General features: G+C 27.9%; 1 protein-coding gene and 5 non-coding genes across 6 annotated transcripts in view; all 6 read right to left on the minus strand.

Moving 5' to 3' along the window:
• LOC147808622 (uncharacterized) overlaps positions 1-19,763 on the minus strand; it is a 187,540-nt gene that overhangs the window by 108,152 nt on the left and 59,625 nt on the right. The gene's annotated exons all lie outside the window — the stretch shown is intronic.
• TRNAD-GUC (transfer RNA aspartic acid (anticodon GUC)) lies at positions 13,234-13,305 on the minus strand. The gene has a single exon. It is a non-coding gene; the product is annotated as a tRNA-Asp (tRNA).
• TRNAF-GAA (transfer RNA phenylalanine (anticodon GAA)) lies at positions 13,315-13,387 on the minus strand. The gene has a single exon. It is a non-coding gene; the product is annotated as a tRNA-Phe (tRNA).
• On the minus strand, positions 15,729-15,801 carry TRNAV-AAC (transfer RNA isoleucine (anticodon AAU)). The gene has a single exon. It is a non-coding gene; the product is annotated as a tRNA-Val (tRNA).
• Positions 16,273-16,344, minus strand: TRNAD-GUC (transfer RNA aspartic acid (anticodon GUC)). Its single transcript has one exon. It is a non-coding gene; the product is annotated as a tRNA-Asp (tRNA).
• On the minus strand, positions 16,355-16,427 carry TRNAF-GAA (transfer RNA phenylalanine (anticodon GAA)). The gene has a single exon. It is a non-coding gene; the product is annotated as a tRNA-Phe (tRNA).

The raw sequence follows: 19,763 nt of genomic DNA on the forward strand, positions 1-19,763 counted from the left end.
GACCTAGTGCCATAAAAGTAACTGACGTAATGGCTTAATAAATTGAATTAGATTTAAATAACATAGACATGATTTTTCACCCTATATCAGTTCACTTAGACCTTTACCAGCATAATAGGAAAGGGCGCAATAAAAGCAACTGACATAATGGTTTAATAATTTGAATTAGATTTAGATAACATTGACATGATTTTTCACCCTACATCAGTTCACTTAGACCTTTACCAGCATAATAGGAAAGGGTGCAATAAAAGCAATTGACATAATGGTTTAATAATTTGAATTAGATTTAGATAACATTGACATGATTTTTCACCCTACAATCCTACTTCAGTTCTCTCAGACCTCTACCAGTTTAATAGGACCTAGTACTATAAAAGCAACTGACTTAATAGGCGTAATAATTTGAATTTGATTTAAATCACAATGGCATTATTTTTCACACTCTGTCAGTTTACTAAAAACTCTACCAGTTTCCTAATTCCTAGTACCATAAAAGTAACTGACATAAAGGCGTAATGTCAGTTACGTTGAATTTGATTTAAATAACATTGAGTTAATTTTCTCTCTATACAAAATCTGCATTTATGTTTGTAATAAGGGAGCTAGAATAAATACGAAAATAAAATTTGACTGAAACTGCCTAAAATTTGTATTAGCCGTTTGAATTACAAATGTAACGAAAATAACGGTAAATTAACGATAACCACAATTTGAATATATAATACCTGTTCAGCTGCTGTCGGTTATCGAAAAAAGCCATGTAAGTTTCCAATCAGACTTTTCTTTTTATTTAATAATTTTCTTACTTAAAAAATATAGTTAATTTCAGGGAAAGTTTTTGTGAGTTGGTAACATTAATTCTGTGCAACTGTGCAATTTATTATTTTTTTAAAAAATCAGATTCTACGGTTTTGTTATGAATTGTTGAAAAATTAAATTTAGAACTTTTGCCCTTAAAATAAGCACTAATGCGTAAAGTTTTGAATTTAAAAAAAAAAAAAAAAAAAAAAAAAATTAATAAGGCATTACAAATCCTCTGAAATTATTCTTCAGCTAGTACACGAAAATGCCCTACCGTTGAAAATCACCAAAAGAAAAATCGCTGTAATTCGTAAGAGCCAATCAGTTCTGCCAAGCGATATTTCTTCACTAGAAATCTTAGCATTTTTGTTCCGTGTGTTGCCAACAGCTGAAGTAGAAAATTATATGTTAAACATGAAATACACGTAGAATTCGGAAATACGCAGGCGATTTCGTATGCATGAAAAAAAAGGAGAGAAATTTGCGTTTACGAGCGAACGAAAACCTAAAGCTTCCCGAAATATTTGAATACGGACAATTTATTTGAATTTCATTAAATTAAGTATTACTATAGTGAATAAAAACGAAGTAAGCATTGAATACAAGGAAATAGCATCGAATTGATTTAATCGATGTTCGAAAATAAGATAATTCGGGATTCAGACATCTAGGCTTATCCATTCCAATCAATATTTCTGAGTAGGAGGACGAATTTTCGAATGTAAAATGGGCGTAAAGTGGTGATAAAAACTAACTAAAAAAATAAAGTGGAATTAACATAGAAATTTAATATTTTTCTAACCACTGCACATTTTTTTCAGAGAAATTAAATCCTAAAAAAAAGTTATAGTTATCATTTTTTTTTACGTTAAACTAGCATGTGAAAATTAATTTTGTATAGTAAATTTTAAAAAATTTATTTTCTTTATTAAATTTTTTTATGGCCCTACGGAAACCTGTCAATTTGGTAGAAATGAATCAAAGTAATTTCTTATATGTAAATAAACATTTTATTAATTAAAAACTTCAACACAGCCTTTGCTTCTTAAAAATAGTTTTACTAAGTTGAGTAATAACGTGGAAAAAAAACCTACGTTTTGTACCATACTTAAAATTTTTTTTTAACTAGTTAAAAACTTTAACACAGCTTTGCTTCATAAAGTTCATTTTACTTGAGTTGAGTATTTTTAAAGTTGAGAAATTATGATATAAGTAAACTTAAATAGGTTGCGATGGACAAATAAACGTTTTGTTACCTAAAAACTTCAACGCAGATTCGCTTCTTAAAAGTCATTTTACTCAAGTTGAATAATTATTAAATATAAAACGTCAATGAAAATCATCAATGAAAATCAACATATCAATCAATGAAAATCAACATATGACAAGGTAATACAGCTTTCATTTACTGAATATTACATCACTAAATTAATTTCTTAAATCTTTCATTTCTCAAGCTTTAATTTATCTTATCAATGAATACTCTTTAGAAGAAAGTTTAGTTTAACTTTAAAATTCTATTCTAATTTAGAAAATTAGTAAATCGAAAGATTTGAGAAATACTACAAGCAATTTTTTTATCAAATAGTTTTTAGTTTTTTTTTTTTTTTTGAAAACTGCGATATTCTTTTCGTTTTGAACTGAGCTTTGACATCCTATATTTTTCATTATTTACTAACATCTTTATGTACATCCTTTAACATTAATTAAAAATATCAAATTCTGATATGAAGCAATTTTTAAATGCCTGTTTAATTTTAATTGTTTAAGTTTGCTTAAAAAGTATCAGGGAGTTCACTATCAGTACTAAAAGTTCTCAAGAAATATAGGGGGCACAAGAAAAGGATAGAAACCCTATAGTAGAGCAGTTCCGTTCACCCCAACCCCGGATATGAACCCTTAATGAATGACCTTCATTTGACGGTACCCCGACTTGAGTTTATCAAACATACAGACTTAAAAAAACAATTTCATTAACCATATCATTACGCAATATGGTTCAACGTGATTCACAAGTAAACAGATTTGCTGCTCAAAAATAAATAAATAAATAAATAAATTTAAAAAAAAAGTGGATCATGCACTATTTAAATTCAGTATACAAAATGTTTTGTAATTACAGAAGTTGAGTTTTAAAAGGTTAAGACATAATTTCAAACAATAACGTGCTTAAGGCTGATTAAAGCAACTCTAGCCCACCTATAATCGTTGAAAATAGATCATAATAAAAAATTTTAAATTATATAAATATTTTTATGTTCTTAGCCACCCAAAAGAAAATATTTTTAATCGGTTCTTTCAACTAAACAAATACTACACTCTTAACATCTAAGGCTAATAAAAATAATAATAATAATCAAGTTTTTCTTCTGAATAATTACCATACTTTTCACGGTTTCTAGTAAGAATAAAAACTGATCTGCATTTCTGAAAAGTTACTATGCTCTTTAATGCTAATAAAAAAATAATAAAAATAATCAATCTTCTTTTCTTAATTTAAACTTACTATACTCTTTAATGCAAATAAAAATATAATAAAAATTATCGATCTTCTTTTCTGAAAACTTACTATACTCTTTAATGCAAATAAAAATATAATAAAAATAATCGATCTGAATTTCTGAAAACTTACTATACTCTTTAATGCTAATTAAAAATAATAAAAATAATCAATCTTCTTTTCTGAAAACTCACTATACTCTTTAATGCAAATTAAAATATAATAAAAATTATCGATCTGAATTTCTGAAAAATCACTATGCTCTTTAATGCAAAAAAAAAAAAAAAAAAAAAAAAAAAAAGAAACATGTAATAAGAATAATCGATCTTCTTTTCGGAAAACTTACTATGCACTTTAATGCTAATAAAAATATAATAAAAATAACCGATCTTCTTTTTTGAAAACTAATTATACTCTTTAATGCTAATTAAAAATAATAAAAATAATCAATCTTCTTTTCTGAAAACTTACTTTACTCTTTAATGCAAATAAAAATATAATAAAAATAATCGGTCTGAATTTCCGAAAACTTACTATACTCTTTAATGCAAATAAAAAAAAATGTAATAAGAATAATCGATCTTCTTTTTGGAAAACTTACTGTACTCTTTAATGCAAATAAAAATATAATAAAAATAATAGGTCTGAATTTCCGAAAACTTACTATACTCTTTAATGCTAATTAAAAATAATAAAAATATTCAATCTTCTTTTCTGAAAACTTACTATACTCTTTAATGTAAATAAAAATATAATAAAAATAATCGATCTGAATTTCTGAAGAATCACTATGCTCTTTAATGCAAATAAAAAAAATGTAATAAGAATAATCGATCTTCTTTTTGGAAAACTTACTTTACTCTTTAATGCAAATAAAAATATAATAAAAATAATCGGTTTGAATTTCCGAAAACTTACTATACTCTTTAATGCTAATTAAAAATAATAAAAATATTCAATCTTCTTTTCTGAAAACTTACTATACTCTTTAATGTAAATAAAAATATAATAAAAATAATCGATCTGAATTTCTGAAGAATCACTATGCTCTTTAATGCAAATAAAAAAAATGTAATAAGAATAATCGATCTTCTTTTCTGAAAACTTACTATACTCTTTAATGCAAATAAAAATATAATAAAAATAATCGGTCTGAATTTCTGAAAACTTACTATACTCTTTAATGCTAATTAAAAATAATAAAAATAATCAATCTTCTTTTCTGAAAACTCACTATACTCTTTAATGCAAATTAAAATATAATAAAAATTATCGATCTGAATTTCTGAAAAATCACTATGCTCTTTAATGCAAAAAAAAAAAAAAAATAAATAAATAAATAAATAAAAAAAACATGTAATAAGAATAATCGATCTTCTTTTCGGAAAACTTACTATGCACTTTAATGCTAATAAAAATATAATAAAAATAACCGATCTTCTTTTTTGAAAACTTACTTTACTCTTTAATGCTAATTAAAAATAATAAAAATATTCAATCTTCTTTTCTGAAAACTTACTTTACTCTTTAATGCAAATAAAAATATAATAAAAATAATCGGTCTGAATTTCCGAAAACTTATACTCTTTAATGCTAATTAAAAATAATAAAAATATTCAATCTTCTTTTCTGAAAACTTACTATACTCTTTAATGTAAATAAAAATATAATAAAAATAATCGATCTGAATTTCTGAAGAATCACTATGCTTTTTAATGCAAATAAAAAAAATGTAATAAGAATAATCGATCTTCTTTTTGGAAAACTTACTGTACTCTTTAATGCTAATAAAAATATAATAAAAATAACCGATCTTCTTTTCTGAAAACTAACTATACTCTTTAATGCTAATTAAAAATAATAAAAATAATCGATCTTCTTCTCTCAAAAATCACTATGCTCTTTAATGCAAATAAAAATATAATAAAAATAACCGATCTTCAATTCTGAAAAATCACTATGCTCTTTAATGCAAATAAAAATGTAATAAGAATAATCGATCTTCTTTTCTGAAAATTTACTATACTCTTTAATGCTAATGAAAAATAATAATAATAATCTATCTTCGTTTTGAAAATTTACTATACCACTTAATGCTAGTAAAAAATAATAAAAGTTAATCAATGAATAATAATGAATAATAATATAGAAATAATAATAATATGTAATAATAATAAATAAATAAATCTCTATATAATAAATATCTTTAATGTTAATAATCGATTTTCTCTTCTGAAAAATTGCTTTACTCTATAATGTTAACAATGATAAAAATCGTTTTGCACTCTTCTGAAAAACCACTATACTTTTCAATGCAACAGATAAAAAATTCGAATAAAATGAGCTCTTCCCTAAAATGGCATCATCGGTCGCAGAGACACCACCTACATATGCCGTTCTTTCCGGTTACGAAACGTTCGTGACCCATGATCCAATGAAAGTGAAGTTCTACAACTGCCTCCTACATATGTCTCTCCCTTCAAGATGATCTATCTTTTTTTAACTAGCTTTCTGAGAGGAAATTTGCATTCGACTATGTTTTCATTTCTGTTTAAATTTGCAGTCATTGAACTACTTTATTTAAAGTGACATCATTCGTAAAAGATATCCATCAGAATTTTAGCATATATCTTTATCATGGCTGCCAACTTGTAAGGACGGAGTTGAGGGAAATGTTTCTCAGAGCCAATGACATTATCGATTAATTCAATCAACCAACTCAAAAACCAATATTTCATATAATATGCATATAAAATCAATAAGTAGTATATAAGTAGTATTTTTTGAGAAGTCTACACAGGCTTTTTAAAGAGTGAACTAGTTGGGTGCTTGAACCCAAATTCTATTTTAAAAGTAATTGAGGGACATTTATTATACATATTTGAGAATTGAATCTGTGGTAGTTGACAAGTAAATTAGGCAAACCAATCATATTCATAAATTAAACAAAGTTTCAGACATATATTTACTACCACTTTCTTATTTTTACTAGATTTGATATTGAATGGTACTTTCTTAAACTGGTTTACCTTTATAATGATCTAATTGGACTACTTATAAGAAACCGTGTGGGGTCTATATTTAAAGGACAGTTTCTTTGTTCCAAAACATATTTTGTGGCAGAAAAATTGTTTCAGCTTGGTCATTTGTCTTGAAGAATTAAAAGATTTTTTCCTATCATGATTTATCAATGATTTAAGCCTATATAAAAGATCTATAACCAAAAGGAAATGGCACTTTTTGAAACGTAATGGTGGTTAACAATATAAAATAGTTTTACACTTTAATATATACTAGGAGGCTTCGCCCCCTGCTCGCTGGCGCTTGCCAACCCACGGAACTGCTTTCGCAGTTCATTTCGGATTGCTTCGCAATCCGATGCTCGCTTTGCTCGCTCATTGGATACGTTCTTAACGTCTAGCTTTTGTATACTTTTTTGAACACTGAAGTTCCGAAAACTTTTCACTGTAGAAAATTCTAAACCTGTGCATTTCAATATTAATTTGACACAGTTCACATATTTTTCTTAATCACACTATTCTAAATTTCAGTTGTTGAGAAAAGTAACTGTTGTAAGTTTTGTTTTAAAGTCTTTCCCACCAGAGGGCTAAAACCATGTGTTGTAAAGCAATATGAAATAGTACTGAACGCCGGATGTAAAGCATCGGCTTCGATGAAGATAATTTTGTGAGAATTTTTTTGATAATTCGGCGAGAATTCGCCCGATTAGACATATGATGCTCACTACGTGCTCTTGCGCGCCGAAGCCTATCAATTAAAACGTATTAGAGTTTTATATAATATAGATTAGCCATATGATGCTCACTACGTGCTCTTGCGCGCCGAATCCTATCAATTAAAAATGAAAACAGTTGCCAACGCGAGAAAAGAAATATCATCGGTTTTATTGATACATACGTATTAGCGTTTTATATAATATAGATATATATTATACTACACTTTTTTATAAAGGCACTTTCTGCATTACTTCAATAAAAGAAGAGGTTTAAAGAATTAATTTCGAGAAAAAAAAATTGTACATTATTGTTTTACTGCCACTTTGTTAACCCTTTCGAGACGGGCGAGTCATATATGTATTCTCAGGGTGGCGATTATCTGGGTAAAAAAGATAAAACTGGTAGCCAAACTATTTTATAGCATTTTATTTGTGGGCGGGGTAATGATAATTTGCTTTATTTCATTCACCGCTACTTAGTTCGAATTAAAAATTGCATAGTTACACTTTTAACATGCATGGATTGGGTGTGTTATATTTAAAGTGAAAGCAAAAATAAATCTGTCAAATTAGCTATGCCCAAACTTAAGCTACCGCTTTTTAATTTTTACCATCCTGATACTGATTCCTTGCGAATACATTTATGACTCTCCCGTCCTGAAAGGGTTAAATATTCCTCTACGACAGTACTTATGACATATTTGTCAACTTTTGTTCTTTACAAAATTGATATACCAAAGTGAAAGTAAAATGAAAATTGAAAAAATAAGCATAGACAAATATTTTTTTATATTTTACTGGAGCTCCTAATCACACAAACATGCTTGCTATCTTTATTTCTCTTTAAAGATGATTTTTCCAAGTGGTAGTAATGTAGAAACCAAATGACAAATACGGGCAGGAATAGTTTTATATTATTCTAGAGCCTAATCCGCAACATAAGTTATTATTAAGTATTAATGAATATACAAACATAATTAATTTTTATAACGTGGTAGTCAAAATTATTTTAAATGATATATAAAGCCAATAATTAAGTAGAGAAACATAAAATTTGCTACCGCTTTAAACATGGAAAAATAAAATTTTCCCCGAAAAACCGAAAGACTTGGCAGCTATACACAAATGACAGGGATCCGCTTTGTGAAAAAGTTTTAATAAATTGGTAGCGAATTAAACAGTGAAATTTGAAAATAAGGCTAATTGGGTATACTATAGCCTACGTCACAGGTTGTGTTATTCCTACTAAATTTAACCCATGAACGGCATTTTCTGCGAGCCTAACTTCAAGCCACAAATAAACAAACGAAGTGTTTGATCGTTTAAATAGCTGTTCGCCAGATTTTATTGCATTATAAGGAAAAGTAATTGATATTCGATTTTTGATTAATAATTGATTTATGTGGATAGTGGCATTTATGTGGATAGTGGCATAGAATTTAGCATTGCGTCATGATAAATGTTATTCCTACTAAGTGGAAGTAGTTGTTTTTTTTAATATTATACCCAATTAAACAAACTCTTTAAAAGTATCTCCACGTGATAACAGCTATAAAGTTGTATTTTATGTGATACTTTAAATGTTTGATATATAAGATTAAAACGCGGGAATTTTCTAGCATATTTACTTTTTTTGGAAAATAATTTTTAGTGGTAGTTACACAAAAATTAAATTATCAAGATTTGTTTAATTTTCGTTACCATTTTATAAAATTTACAAGACCCGCAGGAATCCTGAGCTCTGTTATTGCGTACCTGAAAACTTGCATGGAAGCTGAAAAAGATTTTACAAAGTAAAACAATTAAAGTTAGAAATATTTTCTTAACATTAAACTACTTAAACATTTAAAAGCTAGACTAGGTAACTAATAGATCATATGTATATATTTTTTTAATTATTGATTTGTCGTGGTTAGTTGAAAATATTTTTTTTTTGAAACCGTCAATTAAATATTTGATACGGCAAAACGCTATAATGTCTCAACAACAGTACAAGTTGGAAGTTACGTTATTGACATTTATGTCATACCTATTTAAAACGGAGATGCCAATATGCTCCTCTTTGTTTAGTTGAAAAGATTTTCCTAATGCATAGCTGCTAACTTATACGGTAGTTGAGAAATAATTTTCTTAGTGGTGGGTTTTGGCGCATTGAATCTTGGAAGTTTAAAGTTCCAAAGCAAATTTTTAAACTACCGCGGCGAATCAGTAATTAAAAGAAAAATATGTAGATAAGATCGATCTGTTGGCTAATTATTCTTATCTTAATAGTTTTGCTTTTAGAAAGTCCTTTCATACTTAACTATAGTATTACTAATAAATTCTAGAATCTTTTTCAACGACCGTACAAGTTAACAGGTAAGCCTAGAGTACCATTCTCCAAATTTTAATTCTAATTTATCTATTATTTTATAATAATTCTGCTGAAGACATAGTAGTTTTTCTTTTCTGATTTAAAATTGATGATTTTTTTTTTACTAATAAAGATTATAAATACAATTAAAAATATTATCATGCCATAATTTCTCGAAACATTTTGGTAACAGCGGTAGTGATACGTACGTCTAGAAATGTAATAATACATTAAAAGCAAAAATTTATAGTAAATTTAAATTCTTGATAAGAACTCATTTACCGTACTTAAATAAGTACCTTCACCGTAATAAAAAAACAGGCTTGCATATCTATGAGTAACAATAAATAAATAAAAAATTAGAATATTATTAATAATAATTGTGTTGTATTATGTACATCAGATAATTTAGTGATTTCCTTAATTTAAATAGCCTTTTAAAGTTCCCGAAGTGCAAGGGGCTAAAGCAGAGATGCCAATTGCGCCGGATTTGACAAAATACAGTAAAGAATTGCAAACTAAAATGAGCAGATTTTCGATTAATTTTGACATTTTTTTGAAAGACTGAATACCGTTTAAGGGCAACAAAGTGGCATATTCACGTGAGCATTTGAATTATTTAGAAGTAGTGGTGATTAAAAACTCTTTAAATCGAATTTACTAAATCAGGAATCACACATTAAAGAGAAACCACTCGAAAATAGTGCACTCGGAACAAGTTATTGAAATTTTTCGATTCCAAAGCAATGTTTCCCCATAAAATGTATTACCTAAAAAAATAAATAATAAAAATAAGTAAACAGGCAACTTATCAGCTCAAAATTATGATGATTATCTGGATATAAAACATGCAACAATGGTGGTTACGGTTACGAGCACTAAACGAAATGTAACATTCATTATGTCCTAACCCGAATGAATGGAATATGGAGGAGGTGGGTTCGTGTCTTTTACCTGTCTTTTCTGCTGAATCAGTCAGACGAAACTCTTTTTCTTCCGCGAAGTGATCCTTTTCTTCTCTCTGTTTTCTTTTGGAGCAAGTAGAGCGGTGAGATTTTTTAAAGTGGTGTTTCATCAATACTGAAAGAGAGGCCGATGCTCATGTATGATGTAGGGATAATTTGTTAGTCATTAAATTCATTTTGATAAGTCATTTTAAGCATAAAGTTATAATTTTAAGTTAGACGGTTACTTGCAACTCAAGAAGTGAAATGATTCTGCCCTACCATGTGATTTATATCAGATTTAATTGGATACCTGTAAACGACGTCACGCATGTGTATCGAACCTGATTGATTTCTGAATTGACAAATGCCACGATTTACCGACGATAATGTCACTGCGGGCATCCATTTATTTGTAACAGTGTTTGCCACAGATGGCTCTTCAAATGGTTTGCCACAAATGGCTTTTCCAAATGGCTGAGAGAACTTTAGAACGTGGTCGTATTTTAAATACAAACATCATCCCAGTGCAGAATTTTAGTTCCTTTTATAATGGATAGCCTGGTTGGTAGAGCACTGCGCACTTGTCCAAAAGGTCATGGATTCGATACCCGCAGGCCGAAGACTCCCCGTGTAGTATATGGTGACAGAATGACTTCAGGTTAAATCTGTCGGGTCACAAAGTCCTCCATGTTCTCATAACAAATCATACCTCTGGGGGTAGGGACCGGGATAGCCTGGTTTGTAGGGCACTGGGCCCATGTCCAAGAGGTCGTGGGTTCGATACCCACCGACCGAAGACACCCGTGTATTAAATGGTGACTGATGTACGCTGAATCTGTCGAGTCGCAAAGTCCTCCATATTCCCATAACAAATCAATGCCTCTGGGGGTACTGATCTAGGAGTTCTCTTGTCTTCTGGATTGGTTAAAAAATTACAAGGCTACGGAGTTGAACATTAAAAGTCGTAAGTCCATAATTGGGTCGGCTGCTCAACGACGGTTATAAAATATAAAATAAAAACATCATTTTAAGAACTATGGTGGCTATATGGGGATACAGCGCTTGTTCCCAATGAAGTAACCCTGGTTCGAATTTCATCAATGGGTAATCGATACGAATTCCGCTCAAGGGTCGCACCGATCGCAATGCTGACTTAAAATATCCTCAATGGTAGATCGATCAAGGGTTAGAGTCTCCTGACTAACAGACTAATCGTGGGAGTTTTTGGTGGTTTTTCTCTCTATGTAACGCAAATGAGGGTTTGTTTCATCAAGAAGGCTTTCACGAAGGAACATTTCTCCTGTCACTTGATCTAGGATCTCTCATGTCTTCAAGATTGCGTTCAGAATTAAAAGGCTGCGGATTTGAACATTGGTAGTCGTATACTCAAAATTGGGTCTGCTGTGCGACGACGGTTATAAAAAAATGGATGACATGGATCCATCACAAACATACCTCGTACTTTTACTTTCACTACTTCCGGTTAGAAAGTTGACAGCTGCTTACTGCAGTTTGTTGTACGAGGCAATATGTTCAAACAGCTAATTTTGTTTTTAACAAAAGATGCATTTAATGTAATGTTTGAGCTATGATCAATTACATTTTATGAGGTATTAGTAAGTTTGGTTAATGCTGATGGATTGGAAGTGAACACCTGCTTTTGTTGTTTATAGATACGAAATACATTTAAAAAATGGTTGCTATATTTGGAAAAGAATTTCTCCATAAATCCTGATTTAGCTGCTTTTGAGTTATTTATTTGAGAGCACTATGAAATTTTGATGTACTTCATTCTCATTTGGCGACTATAAGTTTTTTATTTTTTTTATTTATATTAAAGTTAATATTGAAGTCAGTATGTTCATGACATGGTTATAATTGTTTTATATCGATTTCTTGCTAATTTTTTTCATATTTTTTATTTTGCATATTTTTATTTTTTTTATTCATATTTTTATATTTCAAACCATCTTACTGTAATTTCTGATAATTTGGGTACCTGGCATCTTCGATGCATAATTAATTTGTTTTTGTTCCACATGGCTTTGTGCCTGTCTTTGTGTTAACTAAGAAATATATAGTGAAAGAATTGAAATCGTTGTGAAAGAATCTTTCTGAAGGAATATAGAGTGTGTCATTTAAGGGAATGGATACTTGATGAGCTTGGCTTACTCGAAATAGAAGGAAAAGGACAGTTGCTAATGAAAACAAATGCCATGTTTCAGCAACCAATCAGGATCGAGATACCCTCACTAGGTAACAAGCAGGTATCCCATTAGCATTTTTATTTAAATCTTAGAATGACCTGAATATTTTAATAATATATTTTCACCTATACCCATTTTTATCTAACCTGAAAATTTCCTCAGAACGTTCAAGTTCAGGAAGTGCTTAAGATCATCTGCGAACATGTAATAGGAAGAAATCAAATTCATTCTCATTTGATCAATTTGAGTTAATGTTTAAATATTATCTTAATAATTAATCTTAAATATTTTTGACGATGTGATTATAAATCTCAAAATATTAGGATTTCTACTTATTTACGAATGTGGACCAGCTAGTCGCCGGAGGCGGCTAGTATTTCATAAAATTGAAACTAGATACTTACATACATTTTTTTAAAACTATGTATTTAATATTTTGGTTGATTTCGAAAGAAATAATTTGATCCCAGGTGATAATTCAAAATTAATGATAATTCTTATTAATTTTGAATGTGTTTGCAATGGGTACGATTGCACGGGAATTTCATACAAAGTTCTATTTTACTACTTTAAGAAAAAGCAGATTTTTAAATGTGCTTTAACATTTAAGACAAAATGGAAAACTTAACCCAAGACTTAACAAAACAACACAAAACACACATAAAGTATTTATTAATAAAATATTTCTCCCCGGCGGGGAATCGAACCCCGGTCTCCCGCGTGACAGGCGGGGATACTGACCACTATACTACCGAGGATACAACAACTGCCGAAACCCGGGATCGAACCAGGGACCTTTAGATCTTCAGTCTAACGCTCTCCCAACTGAGCTATTTCGGCACATTCTTAAAGCTAACAGCAAGATAAAAATATCCATCTTTATCAATGAGATTACTCTAGTTCCAATCTTTAAGTGAGTCTGCTTTTTGAGTAAGTAAGTTTCTTTTTTCTCTTCCTTTATGGTAGATTTACATTTTAATATTATGGTTGATTCCGTGAGAAATAACTTGATCCCAGGAAGTGATAATTCTTCTAATTTTAAATAAGTTTGTGATGAGTACGATTGCGTGGGAATTTCTTACATTAATTATATTTTATTACTTCGAGAAAAGGCAGTTACTTAAATGTGTTTTAACATTTAAGACAAAATGGAATTTATAGCAAAAGACTAAGCAAAACAACAAAAAATATATTTAAGTAAGAAATGTTTTTAATTTATTTAATTAAAAAAAAGATTCTCCCCGGCGGGGAATCGAACTCCGGTTTCCCGAGTAACAGGCGGGAATACTGCAAAACAGAATTTAATAATTCTGTTTGTCAGAATTATTAAATTCTGTTTGTCTAATAAACTTATTAGATTAGAAGTTATGAATGCATATACAGATAAATTTTAAGAATCATATTTTACTTCAGAAATTAAATGAAGGGGAAATGCAAAACACAATTTAATAATTCTGTTTGTCTAATAAACTTATAAGGTGTACAAAGTTATAAATGGATATACAGATAAATTTTAAGAATCATATTTTACTTTACAAATTAAATGAAGGAGAAATGCAAAACAGAATTTAATAATTCTGTTTGTCTAATAAACTTATTAGATGTACGAAGTTATAAATGGATATACAGATAAATTTTAAGAATTATATTTTACTTTACAAATTAAATGAAGGAGAAATGCAAAACAGAATTTAATAATTCTGTTTGTCTAATAAACTTATTAGGTAAGAAGTTATAAATGGATATACAGATAAATTTTAAGAATCATATTTTACTTTACAAATTAAATGAAGGAGAAAGGCAAAACAGAATTTAATAATTCTGCTTGTCTAATAAGCTTATTAGCTAAAAAGTTATAAATGAATATACAAATAAATTTCAAGAATTATATTTTACTTTACAAATTAAATGAAGGAGAAAGACAAAACAGACTTTAATAATCCTGTATGTTTAGCAAACTTATTAGGTAAGAAGTTATAAATGGATATACAGATAAATTTTAAGAATCATATTTTACTTTACAAATTAAATGAAGGAGAAAGGCAAAACAGAATTTAATAATTCTGCTTGGCTTTGGTTAATGTCTAATGAACTTTTACCTGATAAGTTTCAGGAATCATATTTCATTACAAATTAAATTAAAAAGGTAAAACAGAATTAAATAATTTTGTTCGACTATAATTTCTTTGGCTAATATCTAATAAACTAATTAGGTAAGAAATTATAAATTTATGTAGAGATAAATTTTAAGAATCATATATTAAATGAATCATATATTTAAACAAATTAAATGAAGGAGAAAGGCACAACGGTAGTTAATAATTCTGTTTGGTTAATATCTAATAAGTCAATTAAAAATCGATATAGATAAATTTTAAGAATTCTACTGTGTCGTGCAGCTGGAAAAATAACTTAAGTGCTTCATGACAGATTTGAGAAAAGTTCCTTGACAACTATTTTCTTTCTATTGTTAAAGCTATCGACGCTGAAATAGAATTTCAGAACTAATAAAATAAATTTTTAAAAGCAATATGTAGCTTCTGCTACATATTGCAAATGCACAATATTACGCACAAAAATGCCACTTACAAAAAAATTCAATTTTGAATTTTTTGCAGCTTTTTCTATTACACGGCAGCGTTATTCTTAACAAATTTAGAGATGGAGATAGAAAAAAATTGAGTTTAAAAATCTTGTTAGGCTAATGTATAATAAACTCATTAAAAATGCTAAATTGATGTAGATATAAATTAAAATAATATAAGTGAATAAAAAATAAACGTTTCAATTAAAAATAAAAATAAATGTAAATACATTTTCTGTTAGAAATGAAATACATAAATAAATATTTCTTGATGTATTAATAAATATTTTTTTAAAATCAAAGTTGAAATAAAAATTTTATCAAAAATTCCACTTATGCAAAATATAAATTCTTTTATAATTTTAAATTTTTAATAAAAATCATAACTGAAATTCCAAATATATAAAACTAAAAATGTAATTTATACTTAAAATGTATTTAAAAAAATATATTGATTATTGAAAACGCACCTACAATAAGTATTTAAGAAATAATGAAATTCAAAAGTAATAAAAATGTTTTGAGCTAAAATTTAAAAATGTTTGAAGTATAATGTTAAAAAGGAAACATTTATTTCATGAATAAAATAAACTTGCTTGTACCTACCAGGTTTCGAACCTGGGACCTTCCGCGTGTTAGGCGGATGTGATAACCACTACACCATAGGTACGCAGATCAGAGACAACGTATTAAAGTAAGCTTGACCGTCAATGATATAGGTCATCAAGTCTTTGTACGCCAAGATAACAAGATTCGGAGAAACTTTTAATATTTATTATCTTTAATGAGATATTTATTATTTTTATCAAAATAAGGATTAAAAATTTAAAAAGTAAGTTCTGGTTGAAGAAATGATTTAGACTCATTTAATACGAAAATAACTACATTCGTTCCTGTAAAATAATATTGTTTGGAATATTTTTTAAAACCTAAAATCAATTCAACTTTATATTATTTTATTAGTTCTTTATTTTTCAGAAAGCACAGTAATAAATTGACGAAAAAATTCATGACAAAAATGATTTAAAAAAAATATTTATAAATTAAATCATTATTTGAAAACTTAGATAGAAAGCCTTAAAGAAAAAGATTTCAAAGTCTAGAGTAATTTATTTTTAGAAACTTTTAAATTAAAAAAAATCTCCCCGGCGGGGAATCGAACCCCGGTCTCCCGCGTGACAGGCGGGGATACTGACCACTATACTACCGAGGATAAATAACTATGCCGAAACCCGGGATCGAACCAGGGACCTTTAGATCTTCAGTCTAACGCTCTCCCAACTGAGCTATTTCGGCACATTCTTGAAGCTAATCGCAAGATAAAAATTCCCATCTTTATCAATGATATCACTCTATTTACATTATCATTATTCTTTGAGTCTGCTTGTCACATTTGCGTTTTTTCCCCTCTTTCCTTGGATTTATTTGTTTATTTTCACAAAAAATTGCCACATTTTTTATCTTAGTAATAATGAAAATTTTATCAATATTCGTATTAAGAAAATATAAATAAAATAGAAGTAGAAAAACTATTAGGGGGCCCACTATTAGCTCTTAGGAAAATAATTAGATTAGTTTTTTATTTGTTTAACTTAAGTTTTAAATCAATACATTGGAAAATTCTTTGTTCTAGTAGAAAGCATCAAATAATGAGATAATTTCTACAGTAACAGATGCAGGTGCGTTACGCAAAGTTCGTTAGGTAAAAAATGAAAATAAAAACTAGAATGCCAAGTCCAACTGTTATAGTAAATATAGCAAATGTTAACCCTAATGAAATTTTCCATTAGTATTTCGAATCAAATAAAAATAAACAAATTCAAGAATGAAGCATTAGGTTTTTTATGATAACCATTCTCATTCACCATTCCTTTTTCGTTCTTTTTTTAATGGAAACCCTATTTCCCTACCCAAAATTAAAAATAAAAAATAGAATGAGAACTGTAATAGTAAATATAGCAAATGTTTATCAAAACGAAAAATTTCCATTTGTGTTTCGAATCATATAAAAATAACCAAATTCAACAATGAAGAAGCATGTTTTTATGACAACCATTCTCATTTATCATTCCTTTCATCATTCACCATATCATTCTTATTTTAAATGGAAACCATATTTCAAGTCTTTTAGTTTCTGTTCTTGCAAGCATTAAAAACAAATGAAGCAATCGACAAAATGCCGCTTCAGACCTGTAAATTCAGCTTTCAGGCATAAAAACCAAATTTTAGGACTTAAAAATTGAGAAATAATTCATTAAGAATTACTATAATTAATTGAGAAATAATAAATCAAGAGCTAGTAATTGAGAATTAATATAATTAGTTGCGAAATAATTAATTAAAAATTAATATAATTAATTAAAAATTTATTATTTATGAATTAATTAATTAAAATTAATTAATTAAAATTAATTAATTAAAAATTATTTATTAAGAATTAATGAATTAAGATTTATTTAATTAAGAAATTACTAAAACTTGATAAAGCGATATGAGGAAAAAATTTTATTCCTCATTCATTCTATAAATATTTTCAAAATAATTAATAAATTTTAAATCTTTACGTATTTTTAAAATAATTAATAGTTTTTTAGTCATTCGTTAATTAATATAGTCATAATTACTGATAAAATTTATTCATCAAGTCTCGGGGTTCCTCCAAAAAAAGCTCGATTTCTCAGGGTTCCCCAGTCGGAAAAAAAATTAGAAGCCACTTCTTTGTTCTTTTAATATTGTGAGAACAGAAATCCCTAACAGAGATTCTTTTACAGAATAATTATTTTTAAAAACAATTGGAAGGATAAAGTAAACTGAATGTTTCTTTTTTTTTTTTTGTAACTTTGTTACCACTTTTTTTTAGTTTTCCCGAGAAGATGGTCAACTCAGGTATATTTAAATGAACCCTTTCCGGTGGAATGTAGTAGCCAATCTGACAATACCAATTCGAAAAAAGCAGGGATGCCAGCTACTACGCTTTTCGAAAAATAATTTATAGATGGTAGAAAATGACCACCTAATGCTTTCAGAATTATTGGTCATTTTGCGATTAACCACTTCTCTATCAGATTTTTTTTCCTCTCGAATTTCCGACCAAAAAAAAAGCCTTTTTTATTGCTGAAAATTGATAAATGTTCTATCTTAAATTCGAAAATGCAAAATATTTTCTGTTTAGTAAATTTATTTTAAAGCTATTTCGCCCGTTAGTACTTATAAATATAATTCATTAGTTCACATATAACGTCACTTTGTTCCACTTGTGGTGAGTCTTGGTGTAATTAACCAAATTCTACAAGTTCTAAATACTTTACTACTTAATAAGATAATTTGTGGAAAACGGAATATTTGACATTTCTAAATAATTCAGCAAAAAAAGAAAAAAAAAATTACCATTAGGGCTTTTAAATTTACTTCACACTGATGCTGAGTACACGCAACATCCGAGGGAAACATCAGTGACATAACGTTGCTAATACGCAACACTTTAGAAAGTTGTAAAAAATGTTTTTTAGGTGAAAAAAGTGGCAATTAATAACGCCAAAAACAATTTGATAGCTTCACATGTTGTTACTTTAGTTTAATATTTCTTTATTTTGTTCACGAATTAATAAGTTTTACAATATATCACAATAAAATAATTTCTGGTTAAATTATAATTACAAGTAGATTGATTAACACCGAGGGACACAAACTTTTTTCCCTGACATAGATCTCAATAATTGAATGATAATTGAATTTCATAATAATTATTGAATATTGATTGAATTGAACATTAGTTATTGAATTGATATTGAATTGAATAATAATTATTGAATTGAATAATAATTATTGAATTGATATTGAACTGAATAATAATTATTGAATTGATATTGAATTAAATAATAATTATTGAATTGAATAATAATTATTGAATTGATATTGAATTGAATAATAATTATTGAATTGATATTGAATTGAATAATAATTATTGAATTGATATTGAATTGAATAATTATTATCGAATTGATATTGAATTGAATAATAATTATTGAATTGAATAATAATTATTGAATTAATATTGAAATGAATAATAATTATTGAATTGATATTGAAATGAATAATAATTATTGAATTGAATAATAATTATTGAATTGATATTGAATAGAATAATAATTATTGAATTGATATTGAATTGAATAATAATTATTGAATTGATATTGAATTGAATAATAATTATTGAATTGATATTGAATTGAATAATAATTATTGAATTGAATAATAATAATTGAATTGATATTGAATTGAATAAAATTGAATCGGTCTAAAGAATTGACCGACCAATTTTCACCTTCTTGAGACAAGAATGTGGGCGTCTAATTGGCTAACTATAAATAAATAGCAGCTAAAATAATTCAGGGCTACGGCTTTAAATTCGAAGTTATGCATGCGTTGTTGAGACGAAATGTACAAAACGGTTGTTTAATGAATAGAGCAAACAAGTGAAAGAATAAAAAGAATCATAATTTGAGAACATATTCAAGGCCTTATCTTCAATAATGTTTAATAAAGAACAACACCTTTCAATTCCAAAAAGAACACGCCCTTCGCTCTTCTGTAAATAACTGTTCAATCGTATCTTAGGAAAATAGAGCCAAT

This window comes from Parasteatoda tepidariorum, chromosome 5 (genome assembly GCF_982258835.1).
Source record: "Parasteatoda tepidariorum strain Cologne lab strain chromosome 5, Ptep-v5.0, whole genome shotgun sequence".
Taxonomy (NCBI): domain Eukaryota; kingdom Metazoa; phylum Arthropoda; class Arachnida; order Araneae; family Theridiidae; genus Parasteatoda; species Parasteatoda tepidariorum.